We start from the raw sequence: 12,869 nt of genomic DNA on the forward strand, positions 1-12,869 counted from the left end.
ATCTCTGAGAAGTTTTGGTAGACAACAAGAGGACCTCAGAAGATAGTGCATTGACACCTCTGAATGACAATTCATCCAAAATTATCAAGAAGAAATATTCTTGATTAGGAAAACTTTGAAATGCAAAAGAAATGTCTAGGTTTCTGAATCTCTAATTTAAATTTCACATTATTTGTACCCCAGAAATAAAGATGAAGGCAAAATTTCTCTTTCAAAACCTTTGCCTTCTAATCATTCCCTAGATTACTCTAATACAATTCTTAAATTTAAAGCTAAACACTCAGGCCGTAGATTAAATGATTCAGGTGGACTTTGGTTTTCCAATACAATGGAATAATAAGGGATAATTTCCTATCAATAGCCTGATGCTCATATTCTGTCATTGATCACAGAATCTCTATAAAAATTAATTATTTGACATTGTTATAAACATATGCTACATAGCATAAAGGTTTTCAGTGTATATAATTAACAGATTTGAACAATAAAATTATCAGACACACAGTGGGCTTCCAGAGGAAGGACAATATTGATTAATTAAAAGGAAACAGGATTTAGAGTTGGAAAACTTTTATATTAGTTCCCACTCTGCTGTACATAAGTTTTTTTGGTTTCATTCAAGTCATGCATCGTTTTTAAACCTAAATGTACCTATAAGCAAAACACAGCTTGCTCTGTCCCTCTCAAAGTCTCTAAAGGGATTAAACAAACACATCTGTCCAAAAAGATTGCTATAGTGATTGCTTAATAAATGTTTGGTGATTAGTATTAGTACAAAATGAACACACATGTGCACAAGAGTATATAGCAAAGCTTTATAAAATGTATTTGACATTGTTATTATTGATTATTGATAGGGAATGTTTGAGACAAAGCACCAAGGAGAACCCGGGCAGGGGAAGCTGGGTAGGCTCTCAAGAGGTCATTGAAGTCAAGGACCCAGGACATAGGGTCTTAAACATTAGTGCATGTCAGAGAGCAGACCGTGCCAATGATGCAGCTCTCTGTGGCCTCCTGCCAGGGCTCTGAGTAGTTGGAAGAGCACTGAGCTGGTGACTCACTGGAAGTCAAGTTGCTGTAAGTGGGGAACCACCTGTAGTTAAGACAAGCGCCCCATTGAATTTAGGAGAGCATGAGAAAACTCAGGAAAGAGTCATCTCTTTGAAGCAAGGTGCGAGTTCTCAGTTCAGGCTCAGAGGGCTTTCTAGGAATTCCCTCTGGTCATGCTTGCATCTGTTCAAAGCTTCTCTCCCAAGTCTGCTTTTTTGGAGGAAACGTGACCTGTGAAGTACAGCTTCCTATAGCTACCCTATATTTAGGTGTCGCCTTCTTAATAACATTGAGGAATATGGGTTACTCTTAAAAAGAAAGGAAAGAGGAAAGAAAGGAAGGGAGGAAGGGAGGGAGGAAGGAAGGAAGGAAGGAAGGAAGGGAGGGAGGGAGGGAGGGAGGGGGGAAAAAGAAAGGAAAGAGGAAAGAAAGGAAGGGAGGAAGGGAGGAAGGAAGGAAGGAAGGAAGGAAGGAAGGAAGGAAGGAAGGAAGGAAGGAAGGAAGGAAGGAAGGAAGGAAGGAAGGGAGGAAGGGAGGAAGGGAGGGAGGGAGGGAAGGGAAGAAAAGAGGAAAGGTAAGTTATTTCCCTTTAGCTTTGTGTATAAACCATAGACAAGAAAGCCCTGGTAATTAGAGTTCAGTCTCACATATACTTCTATGCTTAAATTCAGTTTTCTAAACCAAAACACCATCACCAGTCACAAAATCCATTTTCCTTTCCCTCCATCATCTCCAGAGTGGTGTCCTTAACACAGAAGTCAAATCCTGCTTGGATGTTGCCATTATTACTGGACAGTTGTCAGTCTCTTCTGTCTTCACTCTTACAGCTTTATCCGTTCACTCATTTCCTCTGCTCCTCCAACTCGACCTGAGTCGGGCTTCGTTTTCTCTCATTTTGTTTTTCTAAATTAAAATATTCACAAAAGAAGATTCTGCCTCCTGCCACTCCCCTTTCTTTCTTCTCATTTCTAAATCCCCAGCAACATTAGTCCTCCCATTTTCTCTGAGAGTTTTTCACATTGTTTAACTGGGGTTGAAGGGCTTTGAAAAGAATAAGAGAAAGATTCTTGTCACATCCTAACACAGTTACACACTCTAACATTACTTTTTATTGATGTTGTTGACCTTGATTACCTGTCGAAGTAGTGTTTACAGGATTTCTTTACTTCCCCCTTTCCATACTTTGCATCTGAAGCAAGTAGCTAAATGAAGCTTCCACAAAAGTGATGGGAGTTAAGCTTCACCCGCTTCAAGGGAGAGATTATGGATATACTACGTGGAATCCTTCTGTATGGGAGACTTATCTCTTTTCTTCTTGTATTTATTTATTCAACAATGTATTCATGTAAGTATGGACTCATGGATGTTTATTTTATGTGTAGGGTTATAACTTAATTCTCCCGTATTGATTTTATTGCTCCTTCAATAAATATTGTTTTATCTTTGATCATTGGGGGCTCTTTGGGGTTGGTCCTATGTTAGAGTCATAAAAATTTCCCCCATTTTATTCTTTTAGATGAAAGAAGAAAAAGCATACCAGATGCACTCTTTTTTCAATTATGACAAAATCAAATATATTTATCAATATTTTTTGGTGTGTGTAATTTTTTTTTTAATTCACTTTGTATTCTATGCTTTTCCTCTTATTTTCCTTCTTGGTAATTTAGATTTTTAACAGTTCCTATATAAGTGCCTCTTGATTAATGATAAAATTTCTTAACCTTGGAACACAACTATTTTGATCTTTATTTTTTACTCATTTGTGGAAAATAATATGGTTGGGTATAAAAGTCTTGATTTAAACAATGAGTTTCCCTTAGTCCTTTAAAAACTTTAATTCACTATTTTTGTTATGCATTTTTGCTGACTCAGGTTTGCTGAAGATTTATCAGTCTGGGTTTCCCCCACCTCCAGTGGCTATCAAGATTAACAATAATCTCTCTTCTTAGGAAGATTCAGTGCAATGAGTCCACATTGAAATTATTTTCACTACTTCACTTTTATACTCAGAGCAAACTTTTGACCTAATGATTGAAAATAGTCAAATATTTTCTCTTCATATGCCACTTCTGTACCATTCTCCACATCCCAACCCTCTTGAGTTCTTCCTAATTAACATATGCATCTTTTACTGTTCTTTTTCTCTTGCTTTCTCTTATGCATGCTACATGAATTCTTCTGTACCTTCTTACAAATCATTAGCTGTCTTCAACCATATGTAGTTTATGAAATCCATTATAATAGGCTTAAATTTTTAAAGTATATTTTTGATTTTCAAAATTTACAATTAATTCCTTTCCTTTTTTTTTTCTAACCAGGGATTGGATTCAGGGGCACTTTATCTCTGAGCCATATTCCCAACATTTTTTTATTGTTATTTTTTAATTTGTTTTTTAATTTCGAGACCGGGTCTCACTAAATTGCTGAGGCTAGTGTAAAACTTAAATCCTCTTGCCTCAGCCCCCTGAGTGGTGGGAATTAAAGGCATGCTCCACTATACCTGCATCTAGTTTCAATGTAACATCTTTTGTGTATCTCAACAGGGTTGTTTTTGTTTGATTGTCTTCCCTTTTATTTTCCTCTGTGCTAATTCATCCCTGTTTAACCATCATTAATTGTTAATATTGCATCATCTGAGAGCTCCTACTGAAGGAAACACTGGGGATACCAGGTACATTTATCAGTCCACTATCTTCCTGGGTTCACCTTTTAGTTTTTGAGTTTGAACTTATTGCAAACCTGGGTCAGAGTTTACTACAATCCATTGCTACAGACAGCAGTTACTTGCCAATTTCTTAAACTCACTGTCAAGACCTAGGAATGGTGGGAAAAGACTTGAAGATTAGGGTTTTGAGTAATGAATCTAACTACAGACCTCCATGTATTTATATTAGTTTGGTTTTGTCCCATTATCCTTCAGGGACCAAACTCTTAGCTGTCACTTATCTACTTATTATGGAATCCACAGCGACTGACTTTATGACTTAGAGTTTGTTTCTGACCCAAAGATATATATCTTTAAAGAATGCCTATTTCTTCTCATTTTCTATTTTAGCTTATCCATCATTATTACATATTTAATTATAGATTTACAACTGTATGTGTTTATCATTGCAACTTGCAAGCATAAGAGTAAACTTCCTGTGCCTTCTTGACCATAAGCCTTCACATCTTGTTTTCTTGTAAAATATGTTTTTTCAAAACAAAAGAATAATTAAAAGATTATCAAGTTCTAAGTTACCACTCTGTCTCTAACAGTTCTAATAACAGCAACAATATATAAGAGACATATACACTGGACTTGGCATTATACAGAAGACTTTTAGTATTGGCAGGTAATGCTGAAGTATTTGGGAATAAGTCACAACTCTTCCTGAACCAACGGAGAAATAAGCTTCAGAGCAGATAAGGATTAAAACACAAATGGAAAAATCTCATTGGAACATGGTTTGAACTTGATGCACTGTTTTTCTAACTTACTTGTTTAATCCAAGGGACCTACTTATAGGAAAAACAAGACATCTACCAAACTTGTTGAATGAATTTCTAAGCACAGAGAATCATCCTACACCCTCCCCACAAAGGTCACATGTGCTCAAGATTGTGTCTGTCAGCTTTCAATTACTATAGCAAATTGTTGAGATAATCAATTTATAAAGAGAAAAGGTTTACTTTTATTCAGTCCATAGTCATTTGGCCCTGTTATTTTTCAGACTATACCAAGGCAGCAGCCTTGATGACAGGGAGCATGTGGCAGAACAAGACTGCTCACTTCATGACCAGGACAAGAAAGAAAGAGGAAAGGATTGGGGTCCTACTAATCGCTACAAGGATATACCTCCAAAGACCTCCCATCAGGTCTCACCCCTTGTTATGATTTATATATGAGGTGTCCCTCAAAAATGCATGTGTGAGTCAATGCAAGAATGTTCAGAAGTTAAATGAGTAGATTATGAGAACTGTAACCTCAAGTGGATTAATCCACTCATGTGGATTAACTGGTAACTATAGGCTTATAGAGTACAACTGGAGGAAGTAGATCATGGGGGACAGGCCTTTGTGGGTTATAATTTGTCCCTGGTGATTGGAGTTCTCTCTCTGTTTCCTGGCTGTCATGAACTGAGTAGCTTTCCTCCTCCCTATCCTTCAATCATGATGTTTTGCCTGCCTCACTTTGGGCTCAGAACTATGAAGTCAGTTGTCTATAGACTTAAACTCTGAAGTTGTGAGCCAAAATAGTTTTTCCTCCTTTAAATTGTTTTTGTCTTTGGGTCACAGCAACAAAATGTTGACTTAAGAGACCCTTAAAGATTTTAGTACCTCACAATGGTGCCAACCTGGTAATGAAGCCTTTACCCCATGATCTTTGGGGGCTACTTATCCAAACCATAGCAACAAGTGCCACACTAATTATACCAAACTGGAAAATGCAGACCAATGTTTGTCTCTCTCTTTCTCCGGAGAAAAATCAATGAAAGATGGAAATCAAGCAGCAGTATACTCCCATTTATGAATCTATCTGTGAATAATCTGGAGAGCGTGTGACAATAGAGATTCAATCCACCCTGGGTGTGGCCTGGGGTTTTGCACTTCTCACATGCTCCCAAGTCAGGTAGATTCTGGTTTTGAGTAGCCCTTCTTAGAGTTGGGCTTTTAATGCCCTCCAGGGATGCCCAAGGTCACAAATATTTATCATAATACAAAGACATTAGTGAAGTATTCTGGTGACATGTATTGGTTAAACGATTGAACATAAAAGATGTGAAAGTTCAGCTACCTTTTATAAAAAATTTTATAAAAATAGGTCTGGCATGGAGGTGCACACCTGTCATCCCAGCAGCCCAGGAGACTGAGGATCACAAGTTCAAAGCCAGTCTCAGCAACTTAGTGAGGACCTAAGCAATTTAGCAAGACCCTGTCTTAAAAAGAACAAACAAACAAACAAAAGACTGCAGATATGGCTCTGCAGTAACTCAGTAGTTAAATGCCTCTGGGTTTAATCCCTGGCACAAAAAAGAAAGAAATTTACAAAAATATAAGACTATTCCACTCATTTCACTATTTTCTTATTTAGAAGAATACAATTATGTTCATAAAATTGTCAAACCTATTAGCATGTAATGGGCTTATTTTCATTACAAAATAAAATAAATATCTATTTTCTAGTTCTCATTTGGATTATGGTAAATATCAGTAGATATAACTCATGCAGCCAAAGTTTTGGGGATGCCCAATAAATTAAAAGAGTTCCCCAAGTATTTGAGATTCATTGCTTTCTCTGGAGGATGGAAGTTTATTTTTCCTTGGTCAAGAGAAACATGAAGAAAGAGAAAATATGTTCTCCTACTTTAAAGATATGTTAAGAAAACGTTGAGAGCCCACATATTTCAATAAAACACCTTAGCACAAAGTACTTGTGGACATTTTTGAAGGAAAAAATAGAAGAGTTGACTATGGCGTGTGCTCTTTTAATGGAATGTCAATAAACATTCAGGGAGTTCTTCTTCAAGTCCCTTACTGTTGGGAAATGACAGAACAAGAAAACAAGTGAGTCTTAATCCCGAAATATGCTACCCTGCCACAAAAGTAGATGAGTCAGTTTATCCTTGGCTTCCTTAAAGCCTCATGTTTTCTCACCCATCTCATGGAGAATATTTGGGAATGTATTTTCATCCAACATAGCCAGTGTTTTCTTTGTTGAACATGCTATTTCTGTTCTATGAATTTCTTCTCTTTGAGAAAATACATGTGAGGCAATGAGTCAAAGAATTCATTTGTTAACTTTACATGTGGCAAAAACATCAAATGCTTCTGGAAGCTTCCAACCAACATTAAATTCCATGTGCTTAACTCAACTGCCTCCATCTTGCCTTCACCATCTGAGCTTTATAAAAACACACTCTTGACTATATCATTAAGCTTATTCTAATGGAAACCAGACATGGTCTCTCTTTGTTTGTTTGTTTGTGCCTAAAAATACAGTTGGCCTTTTTACAACTCTTTCCAAATTGGATTGTATTGCATTGGATTGACCACTTGGAGGTGCTGTCTCAACTACCTCCTTTTCTTATGCCTATAGGCAACATGAATGAAATTCCCCACTTGGTATCTTGATTCATTACTGAGTTCCCTTTTTAAATGGATCTATTTTATGTCTGTCTTAAAATAATATTGACTGAATTGGAGTCAAGGAGGCAGGTGCTTGTTGAAGGTCAATGAGGATAGTTCTGGCACTGGAGGCTAGTGCACATGGGGCCACAGTCCTCATACTCTGTGGAATGACAATCTAGCAAGTGCAAAAGGAACACAAAGATAAGTACCCAAATGGCTTTAATGCTATCAAGGACCAAAGACATGGAATGACACGAATGGAAAAGATAATTCTTTTCTTGTTCTTCTTCATAGCTCACACAGAAAGCAGAGGTAATGACTATTAGGATAGACATTCTTCTAAAGAGTTTTGAACTTTCCACTTCTTTGCATCAGGCTTTTCTTTGATCTTAGTACCTGAAATGTCTCAAATGTATGTATTCCTCGCAGCCTTGAAGACTCTCCTTCAAAATCTTCTATCAGAACGATGTCAGAAATAAACTCCTTGAGGCAAAATGTAAACATACATGAAAGAGTTAAAACAAAATCCTCAACAACTGTAATGGGTAATTAAAAATAATAATACATTTATTGTTCATTTGCTTTGTACCAAATATTCCCAACATATTCACACTCCTCATCTTCATAAGAATCAGTGAAGTCTGTATCTTGGTTTTCACTCTTTTGAAGATGAGAAAATAAGTACACAAAGTGTCTAATAGCTTCCCCAGCATCATAGGCAGTGGTTGCCCGGGATTTTGGCATTACTGGTTTTGAGGGATGTGCTGAAGCTCACAGAAAGTTACTCCATAGTAAATGTTCTCCCAGTTTAATAGAATAATTTTAACACTCAGTCTAGCAGTTTGCTCTAACTACTAAGAGCCACAGTGCTCAGTGTTCTTCCATACTGTAGGGTCGGGCACAGGGGAAGCAGGTGAGCCCAACATCTCTTCAGAGAACACATCGAAGGGGAATTAGTTTAAGCTTCAGGATTTCACAGGTGTTGCAATATTTAATAAGATTAATCTTATTATTAATAAGGTTAATAATAGAAATACGATTGAAGCCTCAGTTCTGGTTAACCGTAAATGTGAAAATTCAACACTTAGTATATCAACCTAAATAAGAGATGTTGATAATTCTGATCTAAAACCAACATGGACCTACCCAGTTAAGCAACATAAAACAGAACAACAGAAAATTCATTATAGGGTAAGTTAGTTTATTGGCATTGTAATTTTTAGTGATAAATTTGTTAACATCAGACCAATACACATAGAGTATTTTAACTCAGTATATTTTATTGAATACTCTTCGGTGAACTCTTTGAATCTAAAATATTTAAACTGTCTACCATATGCAAGGCACTAAACTAAGGGCAGACATCACATGTCAAGCAAAAAGGGGTGTTAATTCAGATTCTTTGTTTTAGGTAGCAGCACCCCTAATCATACTAACATAAACAAAAGTGAATATTTTATTGACATTGTTGGATTCAAGAATTCTAATGATTTATTGCTTGTTATTTTATCTTCTTTATTCTCTGTCTTGCTCCCTCTCTCACCTTGGTTGGTTTCATTCTGATGCTCTTTCTCCTTGGTGACATCTCTAGGATAAAAGCATAATCATCAGAACTAAGAAGGTGCTTTTTTCTCTTTCTTCGTGGCTCACAGCTGCTCTATATTCCCCAGCTTCCTGCCCAGTCTTAAGCCTGGGTGGGGCCATATGGCCTTTCCTGCCATATGAACTATATTTCTGCCAGTAGACTACAAGTATGCTGCTTCCAGGAAAAGGCACAAGGGAGGGTGTCCCTTTACTTGCTCTCTTTTTCCTTTTTTATGTCACTATCAGGGGCAACAGGTTAAGAATGGGATAGGATTAAAGGATAGAATAAGGTTGGTTCCCAAATAACTACACAGAGCAGCACCATACCAGTCATCAACCCATAATGGACTGTGACATGGCAAAGAATGCACTCTGTATGAAGCCATTGAGAATTCAAGGGTGTTTGTTACAATATTAGGCTTTCCTGTTTTTTTTTTTTTGTTGTTGTTGTTGTTGTTGTTGTTTTTATGGTACTGGGGATTGAACCCAGGGCCTTGTATTACACAGTGCAAGCACTCTATCTACTGAGCTATATTCCCAGTCCTAGGCTTTCCTTTTAAGTGGATGGGTCTTAGATTCCTTGATCACAGAAAAAAGATACATTTAGCTCCTGGTTTATGGGCATTCTGATTGGACTGAGATGAGATCTTAGGGTAATTTTGATTTGCATTTCTCTAATAGCTAGAGATGTTGAACATTTTTTTCATATATTTGTTGATTGTATATTTTCTTCTGTGAAGTGTCTGTTTAACTCCTTAGCCCATTTATTGATTGGATTATTTGGTTTTTTTGTTCTTAAGTTTTTGGGTTGTTTATTGCACTTTAACAGATGAATGGATAAAGAAAATGTGATACACACACACACACATATGATGGAATATTACTCAGTTTTAAAGAATGAAATTATGGCATTTGCTGGTAAATGGATGGAGTTGGAGAATATCATGCTAAGCGAAATAAGCCAAACCAACCAAACAAACAAACAACAACAACAACAAAAAATATTCAAAGGGCAAATGTTTTCTCTGATATATGGATGCAAATTCATAATAAGGAAGGTGTGCTAGGGAAGAATAGAGTTACTTTATATTAGGTAGAGGGGAGTGAAGGGAGGGGAAGGGGTGTGGGGATAGGAAGGACAGTAGAGTGAAACAGGCATTATTACCTCATGTACATATATGACTGCATGAACAATGTGATCCTACAATATGTACAATCAGAAAAATGAGAAATTGCACTCAAATTTAATGCATAAATTCATTCTACTGTCATGTACAACAAATTAGAAAAAAAATTTAAATTTTTTTAAAAAAATACTGCTATGGGCAGAGCTCTTTGCAGAACCAGCTGCTCTGGACAGGTGTAATGGGCTCTCTTAGTTGCCATGTTTGATATCCAGTGTCCAAATCCATGGAGAAAGAATCAGCTTTGTTCAAACACATGGACTGAATTTCCCTGAACAAGTATATTTGTATTATTAGAAAAAGAATGGTAAAGAAATGTGATAAGTAAATATCAATAAACACCTGCATACTTTTTTTTTTTTTAATGTTTACCTGTGTTTTATGTACTTAACATGTCAATTCATGCCTCCCTTTTAGTTACTGAGCTGGAAACTGGAGATACAGTGGTACAGAAGCCCCACATGGGTCCTGTTTTGATAGAGCAGGCTTTCTGGTGAAGGGGACAGACACAGAGAGGAAGAGGGGATCCAAGGAGAAAGGGAAATGTGGAAAGAAGGATGCGGAGGCCAAAACCAATCCTGAAATATTGCTATTTTTATGCAAAAAGATTGTTCTCACGTAGGAGGGACTCAACCATTAGATTCCTATCAACAGTCTAAATTTAAAACAAGATTTGGAAAAAAAAAATTCATAGTCTTTAGACATCATTTTGCATTTTTCAGAGGGTAAACTGACTGGCTGGAAGCTGTTAGCGGAGACTCTAATGAGTTAGCTTGTCCTTTAATCACATTTTTTAAAGTTATGGATTGCCTGAATATTTTGTGGAGTTTAGCAGGGGAGTACAAATTAGCTTTCTTTATGTCATACTGGCAGTTTTCTTCTGTCAATACCTCTATCACACTTAGGTTCAACGCACAACATTTTCCTTATTCAATTTTCTTGAAGAAAGACATCAAGTAAGCTAACAGATAAAATAATTACCTATTTGATTAATGTTTGTTGTCAGATGAGTATGAGTCTGAGCTGCAAAAAAAAACAGGTTAGAAATTCTATAGTTAATTGTAAATACGTGTTTAGTAATTCACAAGTTACTATTAGCAGTCAATTCCAGAAAGTCACAAGTCAGAAGAACCCTTTTAGGTATTGTTCAACAGTCACTGAAATGTGTGGACCCAAACGGACATGGTCCATCAAGGGTCTGGTGGTCTTCGTGGTCAAATTCGGTAGGTTCTGCCTTGGGAGGATGGTTTTGAACATGAGCTACAGTCTCACAAGCAGCAGCACCACAATCTTATCCTTTGCTACTTATCTCCATCTAGAAAGAATTTGATGACCAAATCCCCATTTGGCCCTAACATGAAGGAAAGGGTATTGATGGATTGAAAGAGGGTTCTGAGATGAGAAGGAAAAGAGCAAAATGTGACTCTGGGGAAGAGCCACACAGGAATCCACGGAGCAAAGATGAGTTTCCTGAACTGTGAATCAATCAAGCTCACTTCCTCTTCTCAGTTGATGCCTCAAGCTCATCTGCTTCTATTTTCAAAGGTCAGCAGTGGCAGTCTTGGGTCTGTGTGGGGCTTCAGCTGGAGTGAAAGGGGTGTCTCCAGCAGACACAGGTCCCGCCCAACAGGTTGGCCGGTGTGGGCAGGATTGGTAGTGAATCCCTATAAGGGAGTCCCTTCCTAGGACTCAGATCAAACTTTCTTTTTGTCAGGGTATCACTTCCTGTTTCCAAAATGATGAGCAGTTTGGGAAGCCAGAATGCAGGAAGAGTGTCATCTCCTAAGTAAAAGAACATGAATCAGAACTGCAATGTCTTTACCTGAATAGTAACCTAGATAACTGCTTTCTCACCTGTCAGTACTCAACTAGAAAAGGGGTGTTAGAGAGGTGTGTGATATCCATTGACAGTCATGAGTGAACGAGGCTGTGTCTGCCACCTAAGCAACTTGCAATCTCCTCCACATTGTGGGTACAGTGGAAACTCATTGATCAGGCAGCTGGTATCTCCATTTCCTTATATTCACCTTTGTTTACACTAATGTCAGCTCCTTATCAGAATAAGGCAAATGCATTAAAAATGGAAATACAGAGTAGTCTCAAGGAAGATTGTGATATATCTGAAGCTTCAACAAAGTGATGTTAAGACACAAACTTAGCCTTAAAAAGTGTGATTGTAGGACTCAAGAGCAACAGATCCTACTACCATTACAATCACAACTACAACTACTACTCATTAAGTTCTTTGAAATCTGTGCTTGAAATTTGCCATCATGAAGGAAAAATAAAAAAACCTCAAATGTTTCAAATTACTCTTGTCTGGGAATTCACAATTTTCCATGTGTTTCCAGTAAGGTTTGATTTCAAGATAATTTCTGGAAAATAAAGAAAAAAGAATTTGGGTAACTCATAAAAGCAAGTAATATGTGCATAATTGTGTGAGAAAAGCTAAAACAACATTTCACAGCTGGTCAGCATAAAAAATGACTTGTCGGTTTTACTTTACAGATAGCACCTGTATGTTTTAAATAATACATATGCACATTATTCATTTGAAGACTTTTTTACAGTATAAAGTTTCTGTGTATAGGAAATATGAAAATCTAGCTTTCTAAGAATTCATTTTTTATGATATTAAATAAAACGGATTCCAAAGCATATATTATCCATCACAATTGATAGATGGGTCATAATTTGTCCTATTCGGATAGCAGAGAAAATGATTTAGAATTTTATCAGGCATGCAGGAAACTTCTGTGAGAAAAGAAAAAATTCTTCACGTTGCAGGTCTCTTAAGTTTTCTTTCCAAGCAAAAGTGAATAATTGGTTCAATCCCTTCTTCTGTTGTCTGAGCTTTGATTGAAACTTTATCTTCACATATCAATGCAGCTGAGAGGGGACCCCGAGTTAGGGTGGGTGTTTGGGCATGAGCACTCATGT

Source organism: Sciurus vulgaris (assembly GCF_902686455.1).
Source record: "Sciurus vulgaris genome assembly, chromosome: 10".
Lineage (NCBI taxonomy): Eukaryota > Metazoa > Chordata > Mammalia > Rodentia > Sciuridae > Sciurus > Sciurus vulgaris.